The following is a 21,592-nucleotide window of genomic DNA, read 5'->3' as shown; positions in this document are numbered from 1 at the left end:
GCTTGGCTTGTGTATAGGAATGCTAGCAATATTTTGTACATTAATTTTGTATCCTGAAACTTTGCTGAAGTTGTTTGTCAGCTGAAGGAGCTTTTCGGCTGAGATTATGAGGTTTTCTAGATACAGGATCATGTCATCTGCAAACAGAGATAGTTCGACTTCCTCTCTATTTGGATGCCCTTTATTTCTTTCTCTTGCCTGATTGCTCTGGTCAGGATTTCCAATACTATGTTGGATAGGAGTGGTGAAAGAGGGCATCCTTGTCTTGTACCAGTTTTAAGGAGAAGGCTTCCAGCTTTTGCCTGTTCAGTATGATGTTGGCTGTGGGTCTGTCATAGATGGCTCATATTATTTTGAGGTGTATTCCTTCAATACTTAGCTTATTGAGGGTTTTTAGCATGAAGGTATGTTGAATGTTATCAAAAGTCTTTTCTGCATCTATTGAGATAATCATGTGGTTTTTGTCTTTAGTTCTGTTTACGTGATAAATCACATTTATTGATTTGAGTATGTTGAACCAACCTTGCATCCCAGGGATAAAGCCTACTTGATTGTGATGTATCGGCTTTTTGATGTGCTGCTGGATTCAGTTTGCAAGTATTTTGTTGAGTTTTGTCCCAGACACAAGAGAGTATGGGAAAGTCAGGTATTCCAATGAGCCGGAGGTGAGGAGGAAAAGGGGTAGGTGACAAAGGCTGAATGTGCAGGGATATTGAGTGTATATGCAAGTTCGGAGTTCAGAGGATATTGACTAGATCATTTGGCCTGGATGTGATTTCCTGTGTCAAAGAGATCCGAGATCAATTTGTGTATGTAAGATAGGTAGAATGAGGTCATGATGTAAAAGCACTTTACTTCTGGATTGAAAAGTATGGACCCTGTTCAGTGTGAATTATGGATCCAGGATTCTTTACACACATGATAAAAGCAAAGCTTAATGAGTCTAAAAATTAAGGTGTACATCAAAGTGTGTAGGAATAGTATACAAGTTTAAATCCCAGTCCTGCCACTTATCAGCTGGCTGATCTTAGGCAAGTGATTTCAACTCTTTGGACTTTAGGGCCCTCATCTGTGAAACAGTGACAACAATAGCACCTCCATCAGAGGCTGATTGTAAGGAAAATAAAGTTTACATATATGATGTCTTAGAATTGTTCCTGGAATGGTTAATTCCAACAGTTATTATCATTATTATTGTATACCTGGTTGCAGAAAGTAGACTGAAGATGGGGAAAGTAGAAATAGGGTTAACAGTTTCCAAGTTTCAGAGGAAGTCAGATTAAGTTGGGAAGAGAGTGGAGGCAGTCATTGTTGGAACTCGTCTCAGTACAAAAACAGCTGATTTCATCCCTGTGTAAGCAGCTATCCTGTTTACCAAAGGCACTAATAATAACCAGCCCTTGCATCTGTTCTGCATATCACCCTGCCACCCCTCCAGCTCACAGAGTGCTGTCCCACGCATATCTCGTCTTCCTCCTCTTTTTTCCCTGCTCCAGGCATGGGGTCAGGTCAAGCACACACTGAACAGGTGGGTGGTAGGGTAAGCAGGAAAGTATGTGTCCCTACTCCAGGGGTCAAAGGAAGTCTTGGCTCTGCCTGGGTCCCTGAGACTGCAGGCAATTCACTCACCTGCTGTGACCAACTGTGTCAGTAGAGGAGAATATCACGGGTCGGCATCAGCCCTCCCTGGCACTGACCTGCCCTGGAGGCTCACTTGTATCCTACCTCCCACAGCTCTCACTCTTGAATTTATGGGGATTTAAAGGGATTGACAACTTCTCCAAAGTTGTTGGCTCTGGGAGGTTTAACTGGTGGCTTTATTAGTTTGAGGATAAGGCATGTAGCTCAAAAAATTTACCTCCTTCCTTCCCTCCATTGTACTAAGTAGAATGGGTTGACAAGCACCTCTTTTAAAATGGGAATATCTCTTGAAAGTAAATGTTAAACTTAGAAATAAGTTACCCTTTATTATGAATTACTATAACCAAGTAATTTCCTATCTGCCATCAACAACATTAAGGGAAGAGCAATAATGTTGGATGGGGGTGGATGCCAGAAAGAACAACAGGATGATTTTGTAGAGTAAGGAATGTCCTGCACGCTTAGGGGGAGAGTGGGGGGTCCTGAATGGAGCCAAGAAGTCAAAGGGCTTTATGCAGAGGGGAAGAATGTTAAAGAGAAGGCAGCAGGAGGAGGGATACAGGTCACAAAGTGAAATAGAATGGTCCCAGTTGAAGTCTTCTTGACTATGGAACTAAGCCAATAGGGGATGGAAAAAACTACCTGAACGTAATTGCAAATAATCTCCTGGGATGCTTTAGCATTTATGGCCTAAACAGACAATGCTTTGTTTGCTGAATAAACTCAAGGTATCTCACTGGAGACCCATAGGCCTCCCCAGTTGAGTGGAGCCAAACTTTATGCTTACCCTCCCTCCTTCACTTCCCTGAATGAGCTTTCCACTCCAGTCAGAATGTTCTACCTCCACCCTGTGGGCAGGAGTGCTCTACTCCTTCCTCTTTGCCCAGTTACACCTGCTCATACTTCAAGCCCAGCAAAAGTTCTGTCTCCCATAAAGTCATTCCTAATGCTCGGCCACAGTGAACTTCCTTCCAAAATTCTTGCTTATTTATTGGAACTGGGTGGTTTTTTTGTTTTGTTTTGTTTTGTTTTGTTTGTCATTTACTGCCTTACTCATTTACATTTATTTTTTGAAAGAGAGTGCTCTTTTACATTAAAAATTAATATATGCTCTGCTAATCGCAGAAAATTTGGAAAATACAAAAAGCCAGAAAGCAGAAATTAAATCACTCAGGAACCATTAAATTCTAGTATTCTTCCTTCCATCTATTTTTCTCTTTATGCATTTCTTCTTCACTTAGTTAATATTATGGACATATATAAATTGTATGTTCTGGTTTTTGTATAAATAACATTTATTTTTAATGATTATAAAAGATGGTCTTTTGAAAACACAGAAAAGTGGGGGGAAAAAACCTCAAATCTCCCAGATTTCCAATATCTAGAAATAATTGCTTCATACATTTTGATATATTTCTTTGTAGTCTTTTTCTCATGTATTTTTACATACTCAAGGTCATATTGTCGAGATCATACTGCATGTATTTTAAATTCTACTTAACCCAAAAGTATTAACAGATCCCGATGCTATGAAGAAAGATCTAGTGAAAGGTAATATTTGTCCCTGGATGGTTTACTAAATTTTCCAAATTGAAAGACTCTGTGATGATTTAACATAAGTTTTGAAGATGCAAAATATCATTATTCAAATTGCTCAGCCATAAAAGTGTCCATTATGTTGTTCTGTGTAATTCTGCTTTTATAAAGGGAAAAAAAGACTTTTTGTTAAGTATTTCTTCTGGCATAGTGTTCCAATCAAGTGAAAACTTAGCCATTGTTAGCAAGTCCTGGAAGAACAACAGTAGTTATTGTTTTAAATAGCCATCAAACAAGTCAAGACATTCCATCTGATTTGTTGGGTGGAGACTGGTTCAAGAAACATGTACTCTTATACCGAGAAAGGGAGAAAGGAATATGACTAGTTAATTAAAATGACACAAGGTCAAACTTTGTCCTGAGACCTCAGGATCTATCTGGAAATACATAATTCAAAGAGATTCCTGAAGTTGGGGTGCAAACTGAGTAAGAATAGATCTTATCCTTTTGAACTATAATTTTCCCTTTCTTGCTATACCAACTTTCATTGATCTTTGATTTGGTTAGAGTATCTTCAAATAATTTTTTTCCCAAAAAATCTACAGTAGAGGTTTCTCTTATGAGTAGTTGAGCATCCATTCATTCAAAATATTTATTGAAGTCACCGTATGGTGACCTTATCTTTACTCCTTCAACCTGAGAATACTTAAAGGGTGCAATACTACTTTTAGGCAATATATGCTCCAACTTAACATGGAATGTGGAAGCAAGAGGCCTCAAAATAACCCAATTATTTTTCTTTTTGAGAAAGGGTCTCACTCTGTCACCCAGGCTGGAGTGCAGTGGCACAATCATGGTTCACTGCAGCCTCAAACTCCTAGGCTTGGGTGATCCTCCCACCTCAGCCTTTTGAGTAGCTGGAACTACAGGCATGTGCCACCAAGCCCGGCTAATTTTTTGGTATTTTTTGTAGAGATGAGATTTTGCCATGGTCTCCAGACTGACTTCTAACTCCTGGGCTCAAGCAATCTGCCTGCCTTGGCCTCCCAAAGGGCTGAGATTATAGGCGTGAGCCACTGTGCCCAGCCCCAGTCATTTTATTTTATTAATATTATTTTTAATCCATAACAGTAAAAACAGAGACATAAAGAGCTTGTATTAGTCAAGGTTTTTCAGAGAAACAGAGCCCCCCCCCCTCTGTTTTTATATATATATATATATACACACACACACACACACACACGCACACACACGTGCAAACACACACTATATAGTATATATATACACTATATATATACTGTATACTATATATATACTATATATATAGAATATTAACAGATCCTGATGTTATGAAGAAAGATTTAGAGAAAAGTAATATTTGTCACTGGATGGTTTACTAAATTTTCCCAATTTAAGGACTCTATGATCATTTAATGTATGTTTTGAAGATGCAAAATATCATTATTCAGAGAGAGAGAGAGCGCACGATTATTATGAAAGATTGGCTCCTGAGATAATGGAGGCTATGAAGTCCAATAATCTGCCATCTACAAACTGGAGGCCCAAGAAAGTCAGTGGTGTCATTTGTAGTTTGAGTCAAAACCTGAAGGGATAAGGATCAGGTGAGCAAATAGTATAAATCTCGGTTCAAGTCTGAAGGCCTGAGAACCAGGAGCACCAACGTCCGAGAGTAGGAGAAGATGGATATCCCAGCTCAAGCAGAGAGCGAAGTTACCTTTCTGTCATACTTGGGTCCTCAATGGATGGGATGATGCCCACTTGTGCTGGTAAGGGAGATCTTCTTTATTCAGTCTAAAGATCCAAATGCCAGTCTTTTCTGGAAACACCCTCACAGATATGCCCAGAAATGTTCTACCAGCTATCTGGGCATCCCTAGCCCAGTCAAATGAACACACACAATTAACCATCCCAGATATATTCTGCACCAGCCTTTGTTGCTGTCTTCTGGGGCCGAGTTCAAGCTCCAAAGTGTCTCTCTAGACAGATTTTGTCTCATTCAAACTTAAGGAGGACTAGGGCTAGAGCCTGGTTCCCGACCGCCTCAAAAAGCTTTTTAGGCTTACGCCATGGTAAATGAATCCCTCTGTCAGGATTCAGGACTAATATTACTTTCAGTTGAGAGCCCTGGGTCACAATTTGTACGGATGTTTGCCTATTTGATTGGACTACACTTGCGGATTTCTTTGTCAGACTACATGGATTGGACTTTTTTTTTTTTTTTTTTTTTTTGAGACAGGGTCTCATTCTGTTGCCCAGGCTGGAGTGCAGTAACACTGTCTTGGCTCACTACAGCCTCAACCTCCCGGACTCAAGCGATGCGCCCACCTCAGCCTCCAGATTAGCTGGGACTACAGGTGTATACGATAACGTCTGGCTAATTTTTGTATTATTTTCTTGTAGAGATGGGGTCTTTTCATGTTGCCCAGGCTAGCCTTGAACTCCTGAACTCAAGCCATCTGCCCACCTTAGCCTTCTAAAGTGCCGACATTACAGGCGTGCGTCACTGAGCCTGACTGGACATTGTAAAATATCAGCCCAGTGAAGGGGCACAGATGCCAAATGAACACCCAGGTTTTTTTTTGCTACTGCAAAAGCTATAACGTTACACTCCTAGGAGTTACCTGGTTTTACTGTGCTAGAAAAGATTTTTCTGTTGAAGTAGAATTACATACCAGGAGAGGTTAAATGTAGGCAGAGATTAAATGCCCATTATCTACCAATTCAACAGTCCAGTTTGGCTGGTCAAAAAAGCTGGAGGTAGGGACTGGGCTTGATGCCTGACTGTGGATAACAATGACTAATAAAGAGGTGGTTGTATAATAGTTACTGTACTGATTGAAGCTACTATTTACACTTGGTATGTTACTCTAGGTCTGCTATTGCCTCTTCTTCCTGATTCTTTAAGAAGTAGATAAAGAGCTCTTTGCTTTTACTTAATATGACATGTAGTACCTCTATTATTCTGTTGCAGGGATATTTGAGCTCACTAGAAATAGGGTCTTGATCCCTAGCACAATGAGAACAGCTCATTGAGATTCAAGTATTTTATTAAATTTATGACATCTTAATCATGGCTCCAACTAAGAAAGTGACTTTTACTGTCCTGAATAGCATACAGAAAATGCTATTCACAGTCAGCTGGACCTTGAATCAGAAGACAGTCAACAGCCCCACTTCCCAAATGTCTTTCTTGAAGGGTACTTGGGCAGCAGTCCAAAGAGCTACTTTACAACAGCCAAAGACACGTTGCTAACCTTATAGCTATAAGCTACAAAGAAAGAGCCCTAACGCCTAGTTTGCCTCTTTGGATACAGTGAATCACACATACACATTTTATTAAAGCACTTGTGATACTTCACTGGACAACCAGGCCGATTTAAACACCTCCTCCACCCCACCCTGTAGTAAAATGCCTTGGAAGCTGTCTAGGGTGCATTAACACAATCTCTGGCCTTAAGCCCCTTATCCCCTTCAGACCCTGAGAAGTTACATGTGTTCATGACTGATTGCCTTGGTTCATTCTGTCCTGCTGCAACAGAATACTTAAGACTGGGTAATTTATAAAGAAAGGAAATGTATTGGCTTACAGTTGTGGAGGTTGGAAAGTCCAAGATTGAGGGGCTAACATCTAGTAAGGGCTTTCTTGCTGCATCATCACACAGAGGAAGGTGAGAGGGCAAGAGGGGTCAAGAGATCGAGAGAGAGAAGAGAACTGAACTCTTTCTTTTGTAACAAGCCTAGTCCTTCAATAACAAACTCACTTTCATGATAACAGCATTAATCCATCCATGAGGGCAGAGCCCTCATGGCCTGCTAACCCCTCATTAGGCTTCAACTCCTAAAAATATTGCATAAGGGTTAAGTTTCCAACACATGCTTTTTGGAAAACATATTTAAACCATAGCACTGATCTTATAGATTATTGAAATTTTTGGCAATGAGATTCTGCTAGTATTTTTTGATCTTTAAGTTTTTGCACTTTGAGACTTCCTTCCATTGCTAAATATTTCAACCCTGTTTCTGAGCTCTAACAGGGAGAGACTGTCTCGCTAAAGAAAAAATGTGACACTCTAACCTGATAACCCATCTCATTCTCTCTGAACCAAAGACCTTTGAGGTGGGAAAATGTCAAGAAAACTCCTATGAAATGGAAATGGTACATCCAATTGCAGGCCAAATCTGGCTCTCAAGTCCTGAGCAAAATTCATGAGCAAGTGGCTGTTCACATCTGGTGGCTTGTAGGAAGAATCCATTGAGTGTGTTAGGACCCTTGTGTCTCTATCCCTAACCACTTTCCTTCTTTTTTCATCCCCACCTTGACTCCAGTAGGTGGCTGGGAAGGTTAACCTGGGTTGGGAACAACTTCATGGACATAAATTTGGATGATTTCTGCCCTGTGAAGTCATTTCATGGTAATTGCCACAAGGTAGGTGACTGACATTTGTGTGTGTGTTGACTTTTCTATGCTTCCTGCATGTTCTTCTATGATGGGGACGTGGTTGTGGCATTAGGCCTATGTAGCAGGTTCCCTCTTCTCTATAGTAGGTCCTCCTTGATCTGTGAAGGTAGCCTGGTGGCCTTTGGTGGCAGAATGATGACTTCCTCTCTGCACATAGCTTTTGCTGAGGGAAAAGGTGGGATGGTCTGGATCAACCCAGAGTTGTATTGGGTGTGGGTGGAGCTGAAGGTATGAATTACCTTTCTTCCATTCCATTCCAGATATAGGTAGAGAATAAAGAACAGCTTTCTTTGGGTGACTCAGGCAATGGCCTGTTATGTGAACTTAGAGTCACCCTTAACTTGAACTAGAGGGGTTTTATTAATATTCTGCTCTCCTAGACAATGGTACAGGAGTAGCTGTCGTCTAGCAATGGTACAACTACTTCCCTTGGTTCCATACAACCATATTCCTATCTTCTGCCCAGATGATGCCACTGGCAACTTGATACAGAAAGTCACCTTAAACCAGACTCAGACTGGCACCATGTGACCCCAGGACTGATTTTTCTGCGAGGTAAGCAGGCCCTCCCTTGCTTTTTCCTTGGACCTAAAACTGCCTGTTCCCTGGGAGTTATACATGACCTTTGACAATGACCCAAGCCCTGATAGCAGCAGCAACATCTTAGCCTCTAGTGCCAATGGCAACGATTCCCTGAGGAAGACAAGGACATGGTTTTAACCACTTTACCCAAGTTTTCCTCCCAAAGGCATAATACATCTTCCAGTCACCCAAGGGAGACATTGCCATTAAGACAGTTAAGCCTCTTAATTTTAAGAGACTAGCTTTGACTCCAGAGTTTAGTTTTGTTACATAAACACTAGCTCTGAATTATTTGCTGGTTAGCCAGTGTGTGTATATACAGTGGTCACCCCTTCCACTGCTTCTAGATTAATATATTTGGCGCAAAGTCTGGCCTTATTTGTAGTACTGTAGGGCCAGTCAAATGGTTGCAAATCCCCTCAAGCTGATCCTTGGGATTTTCTCCCTCCTGGATTGACCTGGGATCCTTGACTAAACACTCTGGGAGGCCCGGCAGGTCTTCACAAAGAACTTTTACTTGTGTTTTCCCTGTTTATGAAACTGTCTCATTTGATGATGCCAAGAAATGCTGAAATCTCCACTGAAAATTTCATGTTTCTGCCCCAGATGGGCAGGCTTATGTTTCACTGGTCTCCAGGGTCACTGGGTGGATTGTTGGAGAGAGGCAAGCAGGGCTGTTTGTTGAATGACCCCAAGAGCTCAGGCTGACTGATAGTGGGAAGACTGGGATGCTAACTCAGTTGCCCTTGGAACTGGGTGACCCTTCTTCTATCAGCCTGTATCTAGCTTCTCACAAGGTTGCCAGGCACTGAGTGACTGAATTTGCAGATAATTCCCTGCAGGGGTGCCTGTGCATTCAAACTGCTTGGTGCTTATGCTCCAACAGTTTATTCTTTACCTTCAAGGTTGTTCTCGTATTTGCATTATAAGAAGATGAAGAAGCAGAGAGGCAGAGTCCCTCCTCAGGGCCATAAGTGTGCCATGTGACCCGCAATATTGCCTCTCTGCATGGGATGATCAGAGAATGTGTGGGGAGGGGCAGACTGATGCCCTTTCTGGCTGGTCATGTAAGTGTCCCCCAAGAACCCCTGTTTCATTGCCCACACCACAGGATACTCAGTATTTGACTTTGTCCACCTTGCCACAATATCCTTTCCTTTATTTCACACTACCTTTATAGGCCTGATTTTTTCCCCTTCTACCCATCTTTAAACATTCTCTGCTTAAATCCCAGAATTTAGCAGAGATGATTTTTTTTTTTTAAAAAATAGGGTCTTGCTCTGTTGCCCAGGCTGGAGTGCAGTGGTGTGATCTTGGCTCACTGCAACCTCTGCCTTCTGGGTTCAATCGGTTCTCATGTCTCAGCCTCCTGAGTAGTGGGGACTACAGATGTGTGTCACCACATCTGGCTTGCTTGCTTATTTATTTATTTATTGTAGAGATGGGGTTTTACCATGTCGGCCAGGCTGGTCAACTCCTGACTTCAAGTGATCCACCCACCTCGGCCTCCCAAAGTGCTGGGATTACAGGTGTGAGCCACTGCCCCTGGCCCATGTATTTTTTTATGTATATTTTTTCTGTCCTGAGGAGAGATCCCCTACCTTCACTGTCTGGTTCTCTAATGGAGTTCATGAAATATGTAATACTCCTGCCTTGACTCCTGATTCCTCCTGATCATCGCACAGCTTGAATGTCGTGCCAGTGTTGGTCTTCTCTACTTTTTCTGCTGTTTGTTTGTTCTTTTGGAATTGCAATCTCAAGTGCATTTACAGACAGTGCTGCAGTGGGGGAAATGTGAATGGCACTCCCATCAACACTAAAGGCAATGTGCACCCAGGAGATACAGCTGCCTAGTTCCCATGGGGTTCCTGACCCTGTCTCTCTGGTTATTTGAGCAGAGGAGAAACATCTTTCAGGTGGATTGGCTTTGCTGTTTTATGCTGTAAAGTATAAGAAGACAAATAAGTACTTTTCTAAATATAGCTTCACTGTTATTTTCTGCGACTGGAGAATCACATTCTGGAAATTTTTGGTTTTCCTTGTGTTACAAGTTTCCACCTTTTTCTGCATCTTCATAGGCATTTTAACTGGAAGTTCAGAGAGACTTTCTCAGGGGCTGCCATTCTGACAGCTGTGAAAAAGGAGATGTCCCATTTCCAGCTCTTCAAGTGCACATGTTTGATTTGCCAGGTTACACTGGAAACTATTCAAGGGAGGGGACCATTGCTTCGTTGAATCTCTTGCACAGAGTAGGTGTGTAATATACATTGAGTGATTAATTAATTGGCTATTTATTGGTCATTTTTTGTGATGTGTTATATTTTTCTAGAAGCTTGTCTAGTAAGTCTGTAGCCTAGGTGCAGTGAAGAAAATGTCAAGGCAGACTTTAGGACTGAGAGCGATCCCCTCAGTTCACCCTTCAGTCTTCAGAAAAAGTTTTACTATAATTAGCTGAACAGTAAAAAAAATTTCCTAGTGAAATTTGGCTTTTCCTATTTGTTTCCTACATAAATCTTGACTCAAACATCACATTATTCTAAGTTCCAGAGCAATGTCCTATTCCCCAGTCCCTGAAAATATTCATATAATAAATTCCCCTAACTATTCAACTCTACAATTCAGAAAAATCTTGTTCCAAAAGCACATGGAATATCTGTGCCCCGGAGTGAAAGAATTATGGCATGTCCATATTAATTCACTGTGACTCAATTGAATATCATGTAGGATTATGTTCTGTTTAGGCAGCTCATTTAAACTTGTTCAACTTTCAGAGAGCTGGCTTAACTTCTGTTCCTCAGTCAGGAGTAGTTCTAAGTTCTATTTCAATGCTGGTTATTCCAGAGCTGTCAGAAAATTAGACGTTTTATGGTCTAAAAATAAATATAATAAGTTCCCTTCTTCAAAAATGGCAGAACAGATTTTATACAACTGTTCCACCAAATTTACTGCATGACACTGGGTTTGGAAAGTCTCAGCAACCAGAATAAAACCATGGAAACTTTGGGGTTGGAAAACAAGGGCAAGAATGGAAAGTACTTCATTTCCTTCCTTGTGCGAAGAAAGATAACATTAGCTCGGTGTGCTGGCCAAGAGGTGTGCAAATGTATGGAGTGTTTCTGGAATCCACATTGGAACACCACCACCACCACCACCATAAACAACAAAACCCCAAAACAAAAACAAAAAAACTCCACAACCCTCAGGAATGCAAAGACAATTTGTTTGCAAAGTTTTCCTTGGCGTTTCCCCAAATTTATCGAGAATGACCTCTATTAGCAGCCAGACTCTATGACTTATTATCACCATTTAAATCATTGGACCGGTGTTTCCTAAAGGACATTCCAGGAATTACTAGCTCTTAAAGATAGGTATTACTGGCCAGGCACAGTGGCTCACGCCTGTAATCCCAACACTTTGGGAGGTCACGGCGGGCGGATCATTTGAAGCCAGGAGATGGAGAGCAGCCGAACTAATATGGCAAAACCGTGTCTCTACTAAAATTACAAAAAGTAGCTGGGCATGGTCGCATGCGCCTGTAGTCCCAGCTACTTGGGAGGCTGAGGCGGGAAAAATCACTTGAACCTGGGAGGCGGAGGTTGCAGTAAGCTGAGATTGCGCCACTGCACTCCAGCCTGGGCAATAGAGAAAGACTCTGTCACACACGCAGGCAAAAAAGATAGATATTATTTAAAGAAACGCTTTCAAGGTAAAAGAAGTTCAAGAAATACTGTCTTAAACGTGACTTTACAGGTTTATTGATTTCAGGACCTCCCAATGTGCTGCTATGCAATGCAAATATCTAAGAGTAAGATATGGAATGTAGTCTGGGGACTCCTTTTCCCAGCAACATAGTGAACCAGCATCCTAAAAAGAAAATTATCTTCACAAAACACCTCAGAAACTCTGGACAAAATACAGAATTGTATATACGTGCTTGAGCAAAATTAGAGGAATCTTCATGGGAAAAAACAAAGAAGAAAAAAACTGGACCAGTAAGCTAGTTATGTGTCTGCCTGTCTAGTGGCAGGCAGGTTAAATAGGTCTAATCTCTCTGATTTGCAAGCCCACATTTTTCAAGAAGAAGGTTATAATACTAAACTATATATGTGTAGTGCTTTTTAAATTTACAAAGTACTTATCACTAACATTAGGAAAGTGGCAATCGGGACATGACTTAACCTGGAATGCAGATGTCCTGCCCCCAGTCCCTCACACGATGTTATTTATGTATGCAAAACATACAGAAATGTAAGTGGCACAGGAGAAGAATAAATATCTACTGGTTTTGCCAGGCCAGCATTTGTTTTTCTTCCTTCTGTTAAAACCTCCCAGTTTTGCTCTGGGGAGCTGTCTTTTTGAATATAGTGTTGTTGGAATGGTCAATCATAGTGCTGAGGGGCAGTCATGGGAGCCAAGTAGAGCCTCTTACCATGGGTTTGAATCTTGGGAGCAGGATCTCAAAGTGGGGTAAGGCAACATCTTTAAGCTGTTGCATCCTTGATTCTTATGGACACCTTGGTTCTTATCTTTTCTGAGGCTACTGCATTTCATTGAATTCTGTGATCCAATCCATATGCTTTCATTAGTTTTATTTCCTCAACTTAGCCAGAGTTTGTTTCTGTTGCTTGCAGTCAAAGATCTCTAACAGGTTAAAGTTATATCTATACAAATGTAGATGATGATTATTATTATACATTCGTGTGAACCACTGAATTTTTTCCTATTTGTCCTACATTTTGCAGAATGGTAGTATGTGAAAAACTTCTCCCAGGGTCAGGATTAGGGAGAGTCAGGGTGGTGTCTAGGGTGCAAAACTGAAGGAGGTGTGTACTCTCGGATTCTTGCAAGAGTGGAAGAGGTACTTAGGGGCAGTTATTTCTTAAGGGCCCGAGAGAAGCACTTACCTCTGCATTAAAGTGAGCCAACCCTACAATGTACGCATCATAAGCAAATAAAAGGTTTGGAAATCCCCCATGAAGTATCCTTACCTCCATTGCCTGTTCAGAGATTGCCCCTTGGAGAGGGAGGAGCAGACATTATTCCAAAGAGATTTTTGATATGAGGGTCTTGGGAATTTCTTTTTAAAGTTTCATACATTTATTGAGAATTATTTTAAGGGGAGTGGTTCTCAACTCTGGCCACCCAGTAGAGTCATCCAAAGAAATCTTACAAAACATCCAAAGCTTTGGTCCCACCCTCCAGAAAATTGAATCCGTGTGGTCTGGGGAGGACCCGGTGGATCAGCTCCCCAGGTGATGATCTCACGTCCAGATGGAGTTGAGAACCAGTGCTGTGAGTACACTGCGTCATCTACATTCCCCGGAAGCTCTGAACTAGGCCCATAGCAGAAGCCTGGAGCCATAGGGACGGGGCAGCTGAAGAGTTACTTCCGTATCATAGGATAGAATTAAAAATCGAATTCCTCTCTTACTAGATGTATGACTTGAGCCAATTACTTAGATTCCTTTTCTGTACAATAAGGATAATGATGTTTCCAAAACTAACAGTATTGGCTGGGCATAGTGGATCACGCCTATAATCCCAACACTTTCGGAGGCCAAGGTGGGAGGACAGCTTGAGGCCATGAGTTTGAGAACTGCCTGGAAAACATAGTGAGACCCCATCTCTATAAAAAAGTTAGCCATGTGTGGTGGCACATGCCTGTATTCCCAGCTACTTGGGAGGCTAATGTGGGAGGATCACTTGAGCTTGGAAGGTACAGGCTGCAGTGAGCCACTCCATTCTAACCTGAGTGACAGAGTGAGGCCCTGCCTCAACAAACAAAACAAAACAAAACCAAAACCAGAAACCTTACAGAGATGCTGTCCCAAAAAACAAACAAACAAAAAACCCAAAAACATACAGTATTGTTGTAGGGATTAAGTGAAGTGACATGTGTGAAGCACTTAGTGCAGTGTCCAGCATGTTAAAAAATGCTAGCCTTCAATTTCATCCCAGGTACCCCAGGATTAAGTTAGGCTAGGCACCCACTCCCTGACAAGGCACAGAGGTTCTCATGTGTTTCTGGCCACTTATGAAGTAAAGGGTGTTCCTTTAACCGGGTACCACTGAGATGTGCAGCACTCTGTGGCTGCAGACCCTGAGTGTCAGTGTGCATCATTTCCTGATAGGTACGAAGGCTTTTCCTGGGGTAGCAGTCCCAAAAGCACAGTAGCTTCTGACCTGGGAGTCTGGCACAGTTCCAGCCAAGCAGCTCTGTAGAGCTGAGGAAGCGAGGGCCAGTGGGACTACTTACGTTTCTTTCTAGCTGCTCCCTGGGCTGTGGGGCAGCCTTCCTCCCTTGGTTTCACTTTCTTAATTTCAGTCTCTAAGGCTCAGCCTTGAAACTCCAAAGCTGATGCAGGTCGCCCTCTCTAACCCCTGTCGGAAATTTTGCACAGGGGAAGGGAACTGAGGAAGTCACAGAAATTCATGGGGGTGCCAGGCCCACACATACCTGCCTGTGGGCTGAGTGGATTGGCAATGACAATGGTGACAGCTGACATTTACTGATGCTGTGTTCCAGATGCTACGTCTCCATTTCTCAGATGAAGAATCTAAGTCTCAGGGCCTCATCCAAAACCATACAGCTGATAAGCAGTAGAGTTGGGATCTAAGCTGAGGGAATTTTACTCTAGAACTCACAGTATTAACCACAGTCCTTTCTTGGCTTATATTTCTAAGGTGCATGCTGTAACCATTTTTTTTTTTTTTTTTTGAGATGGGGTCTCACTCTGACACCCAGGCTGGAGTGCAGTGGGGTGATCTTGGCTCACTGCAACCTCCGCCTCACAGATTCAAAGGATTCTCCTGCCTCAACCTCCCGAGTAGCTGGGATTACAGACACATGCCACCATGCCCGGATAATTTTTTGTATTTTTAGTAGAGACGGGGTTTCACCATGTTGCCCAGGCTGATCTGGAACTCCTGACCTTAGGTGATCTGCCCGCCTTGGCCTCCCAAAGTGCTGGAATTACAGGTGTGAGCCACCGTGCCCTGCCTATAACCATTCTTTTTTAGGGAGGTGTGGTATATGGCAATACACTGGATCTGTAGTCAGGATTTGAAGAGGGGAGAACAGACCAGTATAATTCTTCAGTATTTGCTTGTGAAGGCACCATGCATTGTGCTCAGTAGTGGTGACTGGAGAGAGAGCTGGGAGGGGCACAGGCAGCAAGGTCCCTGCTTAAAGACAGTTATCTAGTTTGGAGAAACTTAGCTGGATAGTCAATTCTTACATGCATTTGGCAAGCACTTATCATACACTGTAAAGACGCAATGTGTCTAGCTCGTTAGAGGATGGGCTCTGGAGTCAGACTCCTGGCTTTGAACCCCAACTTTCTTGCCATTTTCAAATGATACTGGAGAAGTCGCAAAACCTATTTCTGTCTCAGATTCCTCCCCAGTAAAAGTGGGATATTAATAGTACCTCCTTTGGCTTGATATGAAAATTCAATGAGTTGATACATGCAGAACATCTTAGAACAGTGACTAGCTTAGAGTAAATCTTCAGTAATTGTAAACTGTGATTACACTATGTTTTTGGCACTGAAGCCACATCGTGGTGAGTAAGACAGTGCCTGACCTCAAGAAGCTCAGAGTCTAGTAATGGAGACAGGTAAACAAATACTTGCAAAGTGTGTGGTGCAAGAGAGGTGTGATAGGTGGGCAGGAGTCTGCAGCAGGCACATCTGACCCATCCTAGGTGTGTATGGTGCAGAGAAGTTAGCTTAGGCTTTCTAGGGGCACTGATGTCTGGGCTGACTCTTGCAGGGCAGGGAGCTATCAGGGGGAGCTGCAGCGATCCAGCTGGGGGCTGAGCAGGAGCTGAAAGTGAGCAGCTCACATCTGTAGGATTGCCAGATTTAGCAACGGAAGGTACAGGATGCCCTATTAAATGTGAATTTCAGATAAAATAATGAATAACTTTTAAGAATAAGTATGTGTCATGCAATATTTTTAGTATAAGTATGTCCCAAGTATTATATAACCACACAAATTATTCATTGTTTATCTGAAATTCAAATTTCATTGGGCATCCTATGAAAAGCCTGGCAATTTTCTCTGTCCACATTTAGGAAGGTGCAGTGTGTTTCAGAGTAGCTGGAGTGACACAAGGAGGAAAGGCAGAGTGGGCCGGATGGGACTGAGAGGCACGCAGGAGGCAGTTCGTAAAAGACCTATGCTATGTTAAGGGATTTGGATTTTATCCTGAAATTAGTGATGAGCCCTTAGAGAGCTTTAACCACAGGGACGTGAAACCACAGAGACAGCAGTGTCAGGCACGATGAAATGAGTGTCAGTTTCTATGGCTGAATAGCAAATTACTCCAAATTTAGAGTCTTAAACAGTAAACATTTATTATCTCCCAGTTTCTGTGGCTCAGGAAATCAGAGGTAACTTGGCTGGGTGGTTCTGGCTGAGGTTTCTCATGAGGTTGTAGACAAGATGGTGACCAGAGTGGCAGTTATCTAAAGGATGCACTGGAGCTGGAGAATGTGCTTCTAAGGTGACTCACTCTAATGGTTGGGAAGACACTGCTGGCTGTCAGCAGGAGAGCTCAGTTCCTTGCCACAGGGACCCACCACAGGACAACTTGAGCCTCCTCACAACATGACAACTGGCTTAGTGATCTGAGACAGCAAAGTGACCTTAACTTTGGAAGTCACATGCTGCCTTGTCATTCCCATATATCCCAGTGCGAACACAGTTCAGCCCTGCTCAATGCAGGAGGGTCGTACACAAGGATGTACATACAAGGAGGTGGGGATAATGAGGTCATCTTGGAGGCTGGTTATCTGGGATAGGAGGCTTACATGGTGATGCCTGTGATCTTGGAGTTGGAGGAAAATGATGGGTGTACAGAGGAGTGAAGAAAGGCTAGGAGGAATAGAGATATGGGAGAGGAGGGGAGGCAAAGGAAAAAGAAAGGAGGAAGGGATGTTGGAGCTGATTGTAATCTGTCCGCAGCAAAGGACATCACCAAAGTCACTCCAGGAGGAACTAGATCCACCTCCTTCTTTCCTGGGCATGCTCCAAAGATGGTTGTGGCCTCCAGAGAGGACCCCAAAAGAAAGCACAAAAACTAGACAGTGGGAGGGCAGTACCCAAAAGCCCTGAGTTTCTGAGCAAAATATTGAAAGTTTCTATGGTGAAATAGGACATTAACACGCTTAAGGAGAAAACAGTGGTAATGATTCAAGGAAGCATAATCACACATGATTTCAGTTTTAATGGACATGGGAGGAGCCATAAAAGTAACCTGTCATCTATCAATTATCTATCTATCTATCTATATCAACTGCCTATCATCTATGTATCTATCCATCTATCAATCTTCTATCATCTATCAATTACCTATCTATATCAACTATCTATCATCAATATATCTACCTATCAATCATCAATTATCTATCAATTATCTATCTGTATCAACTATCATCTATATATCTATCCATCTATCAATGATCTATCATCTATCAATTATCTATATCAGCTATCATCTATCTATCCATCAACCATCTAATTATCTAATTATCTATCATCTATTAATTATCTATCTATATCAACTGTCATCTATATATCTATCCATATATCAATCATCTAATTATCTATTATCTATCAATTATCTATCTATGTCAATGATCATCTATCATCTCTCATCTATCATATCTATCATCTATCTGTATCATCTCTCATCTATCAATCAATCAATCAATCAATCATCTATCTAATCTGTCATCTATTTTTTGAAACGGCCGTAAACTTGTTAACATATATATACACTGGCATTTTAACAAGTGTTTTCCTTGGAGAAGCGAGGATAGAAACTAACCTGTAGGAAGAGTGCCCTCTGCTGCCACTTGTTCAAAATAGCTCTTCTGCCTGGCCGTACCAAGGAAAACCTCCTAAAAGGTTCTTAGCCTACTGGCTGCTGTCTATAACAAAAAATAAATAAGTAGCATCTTTGCCTCTTAAAATATCTTTAAGATTTCTTTTCTGTTTTGTAGACAGCCATGTTGCTATATTTTTTCATTTGGTTTTATTCTTTCCATGGTAACTGTAAAGCAAACATAATTAAGAAACACAATTGGATACTTATGCAGTACACAGAAGGCATTTCTTCCAAACTCTTAGCTAAATAAATTAAATCCTTTCTAGGTGCACAAATCCATAGGTCAGAGTCAAGATTACCCCACCAGGAATAGCTCATCATTGTAGGCAGGAGGAAATGGCTTTATTTACTCCAGAGCACCCAGGAAAAAGTTCTGACCTTTACAACCAGCTCTGCTTGCTATTTCAGGGGAAAGCGGGACGGGAGGGGCGGAAGGACAGACCCATAAATGTTCTATGACAATTACTTGGCAGCACTCTTTCAAAGAAACAAGGGAAGTCTTTTACTTGGCATTCTGTACTAAGCAGTGCGTTGAAATGGGTTGGTTCCAGCTCTGGACTGCCCACCCACACCTGGCCCCTCTGGGCATACTAAACACAGACAAGAGTGACACCACTACCCCAGGTGTTAACCTGGAAACTTCCCTCCCTTCCATGCATCATCCCTGCTTTCATCTCCGTAGTTGACAGATTCTCAGGGTCTGTTGTGTGGATTCTGGGATCAGCTTCTGAGCTCTTGCCTTTCTCTGAAACATCACTGTTGGCTCTCTTTTAACTCAGGACTCTGCAGGGCTCTTGATTCTGAAATACTTGCAACCTCAGGGAAAAGACACTGCCTTGGACAGCTTCATCCCAGCGTCTAGTTGGGGAAAGAAGACTGGACATGCTACATTTTTGGGCAAGATATTTATCGTTTCCAAACCTATTTCCTGATCTATAAAATGGGAATGATAAAAGAACTCACATCGTCAAGCTTTTGTGAGAATTGCAACTGAAATAAATGTCGATTGTTATAAAATAGTAATAAAATAGGTATTATGGAATATTATTAAACTTTTATTTTATTTTATTTATTTATTTTTTTGAGACAGAGTTTCGCTCTTGTTGCTCAGGCTGTAGTGCAATGGCGTGATCTCAGCTCCCTGCAACCTCCACCTCCCAGGTTCAAGCCATTCTCCTGCCTTGGCCTCCCAAGTAGCTGGGATTACAGGCGGCTGCCACCACACCCAGCTGAGATTTTGTATTTTTAGTACGGATGGGGTTTCACTATGTTGGCCAGGCTGGTCTTGAGCTCCTGACTTCAGGTGATCTGCCCACCTTGGCCTCCCAAATTGCTGGGGTTACAGGCGTGAGCCACTGTGCCCAGCCCTGGACAGAGGACAAATATTAATATATTCGTATCTAGTGGCTGCGACCAGGCCAGAGAAAGAAAGGTTAAAAAATCAAGGGAAGGAGTTTTGTCCGTAAGTTAAGTTTAAAAATACAGAATGTTAACTCTGGAGATAAATAGATCAAATACTAACAATGGTTATCTTTGGCTTTTTTGTTTTATTTTCAGCTTTAAGTTTTTCTTTTTATTTTTTGTGCATACATAACAAGTGAATATATTTATGGGTTACATGAGATATTTTCATACAGGCATGCAGTGTGTAATAATCACATCAAGGTAAATAGGACATCCATCACCTAAAGTGTTTATCCTTTGTCTTACAAACAGTTCAATTATACCCTTTTATTTTAAAATGTACAATTAAATTATTTTTTACTATAGCCACCCTGTTGTGCTATCAAATATTAGGTCTTATTCATTATTACTTTTTTTTTTTTTTGAGATAGCCTCACTCTCTCACCCAGGCTGGAGTGCAATGGTGTGATCTCGGTTCACTGCAACCTCCGCCTCTGGGGCTCAGATGATTATCCTGCCTTAGTATCCCAAGTAGCTGGGATTACAGGCACATGCCGGCATTCCCGGCTAATTTTTGTATTTTTAGTAGAGACGGGGTTTCACCACGTTGGTCAGGCTGGTCTCGAACTCATGGCTTCAAGTGATCCTCCTGCCTCGGCCTCCCAAAGTGCTGGGATTACAGGTGTGAGCCACCGTAGCTGGCACTATTTTTTGTACCCATTAACCATGCCCACTTCCCCCAATCCCCAACTACCCTTGCCAGCCTGTGGTAACCACCATTCTACTCTCTGTCTCTGTGAGTTCAGTTGCTTTAATTTTTAACTCCCACAAAAAAATGAGAACACACAGTTTTTCTTTCTGTGCTTGGCTTATTTCACTTAACATAATAAACTCCAATTCCACGACAATGGTTATCTTTGAGTGGGGAATTTATAGGTGATTACTTTTTTTTCTTTTCCTGTTTTTAAAATTTTCTGTAATGAGTACTTTTTAAATAGTTTTTAAATAAAAAATATGAAATTTTGTTGTTAAAAAGCCATCATTTGTTCTTTCTTTTCACTAACTTATACAATTAATACACAATTGTATTCTCAATCTAAAGCTTACAAGCCAGAGGTGAGGCTCAAACCCCTCATGGACACACACACAAACACGACCGCTGCCACACCAAACGCAGTCACTTCCCAGAGGTAGTCATGATATTAATTTTGTGCGGACCCTTCTACATATTTTTCTGTCCACTTATCTGTTACTGGCTCATTGATCAAGGACAATTTGCGGCATGATTAAACACGCTTTATTTTTCTTCCCATCATCTCTTCAGAACTTGTCGAGTGGGGGGTAATCATCTCTTGCCACTAGATGAACAATAGGGCCATTCTAGAGGCTCTCTGGTCAGTCATAGGTGATGGACACTTCCACGTTTTCTTCCTTGTAAGACAGAGGGTCCATCTGGAAATTTTGAATATCCAGTGTAAGGTACACAACAAACCATCCTATGCCAGAGGGGAAAAAACTGAGCCTAAATATGATCAAAACAATCAGTGGTTTTCAATGTTGGTTGCATACTGGGATGATCTGAGGTAGTTTAACAAATTCCTGTGTCTCAGTTTCCCCCCCGAGTCTCTGATGTAATTGCTCTTGGATTTGCCTGGGCTTCAGGGATTTTTAATGTATTTATTTATTTATTTTATTTTTTTGAGACCCAGTCTCACTCTGTTGCCCAGGCTGGAGTACAGAGGCGTGATCTCAGCTCACTGCAACCTCTGCCTTCCGAGTTCAAATGATTCTCCTGACTCAGCCTCCTGAGTAGCTGGGACTACAGGCACCCACCAACACACCTGGCTAATTTTTGTGTTTTTAGTAGAGTCAGGGTTTCACCATGTTGGCCAGGCTGGTCTCAAACTCCTGACCTCAGGTGATCCGCCAGCCTCGGCCTCCCGAAGTGCTGGGATTACAGGTGTGAGCCACCGTGCCTGGCCGGCTACAGGGTTTTTAAGAGCTCCCCAGATAATTGTAGTGAGCTACCTTTGAGAATCACTGCTCTGGATTTA

The 21,592-nt window shown here is 42.0% G+C and overlaps 1 long non-coding RNA gene across 1 annotated transcript; it reads left to right on the top strand.

Moving 5' to 3' along the window:
• The first annotated feature begins 5,610 nt into the window (after positions 1 to 5,610).
• Positions 5,611 to 19,168, top strand: LOC103882934. Its single transcript, XR_644922.4, has 3 exons — positions 5,611 to 7,624; positions 8,124 to 8,212; positions 18,914 to 19,168. It is a non-coding gene; the product is annotated as an uncharacterized LOC103882934 (long non-coding RNA).
• The last annotated feature ends 2,424 nt before the right edge of the window (positions 19,169 to 21,592 follow it).

The sequence above is a fragment of the Papio anubis genome, unplaced genomic scaffold, assembly GCF_008728515.1.
Source record: "Papio anubis isolate 15944 unplaced genomic scaffold, Panubis1.0 scaffold148, whole genome shotgun sequence".
In the NCBI taxonomy this organism is placed as follows: domain Eukaryota; kingdom Metazoa; phylum Chordata; class Mammalia; order Primates; family Cercopithecidae; genus Papio; species Papio anubis.
Note: the sequence above shows the minus strand (reverse complement) of the source record. Positions and strands in the feature narration are given on the sequence as shown.